Source organism: Myotis davidii, unplaced genomic scaffold, assembly GCF_000327345.1.
Source record: "Myotis davidii unplaced genomic scaffold, ASM32734v1 scaffold370, whole genome shotgun sequence".
NCBI lineage: Eukaryota > Metazoa > Chordata > Mammalia > Chiroptera > Vespertilionidae > Myotis > Myotis davidii.
Window position 1 is genome coordinate 8,067,098 of NW_006288615.1, and position 289 is coordinate 8,067,386.

The following is a 289-nucleotide window of genomic DNA, read 5'->3' on the forward strand; positions in this document are numbered from 1 at the left end:
TGCCCACCCCGACTTGCCCGCGGACTCCGCACCGGGCCCTCCTATGACCTTTATCACATGAAAACATGAAATCCCTCTCTGCCTGCCCCCACCCTGGCAGCCAACAGCACAAACAACAGCGTCGTTGCGGAGGGACCAAGCTCGGGTGGGCTGCTTACCCCAGGGAGCGGCAGCAGGGGGGGGATGGAGACCCTGACTCAGGTGTAACAGGTGAGTTGGGCCAGAGCGCTGTACGGAGCCCAGAGCATCAGCATCGCGGACAGCCCTCCTGGCAGGATGATGCAACCCG

The 289-nt window shown here is 63.3% G+C and overlaps 1 protein-coding gene across 4 annotated transcripts in view; it reads right to left on the reverse strand.

Moving 5' to 3' along the window:
- Positions 1 to 283, reverse strand: part of KIF1A (kinesin family member 1A) — a 74,525-nt gene extending 74,242 nt beyond the window's left edge. For all 4 annotated transcript variants that reach the window (XM_015561939.1, XM_015561934.1, XM_015561937.1 and 1 more), the window contains exon 1: positions 159 to 283. The gene's annotated coding sequence lies outside the window, so the exon portion shown is untranslated. The remainder of the gene's footprint in view (positions 1 to 158) is intronic.
- Positions 284 to 289: the final 6 nt, after the last annotated feature.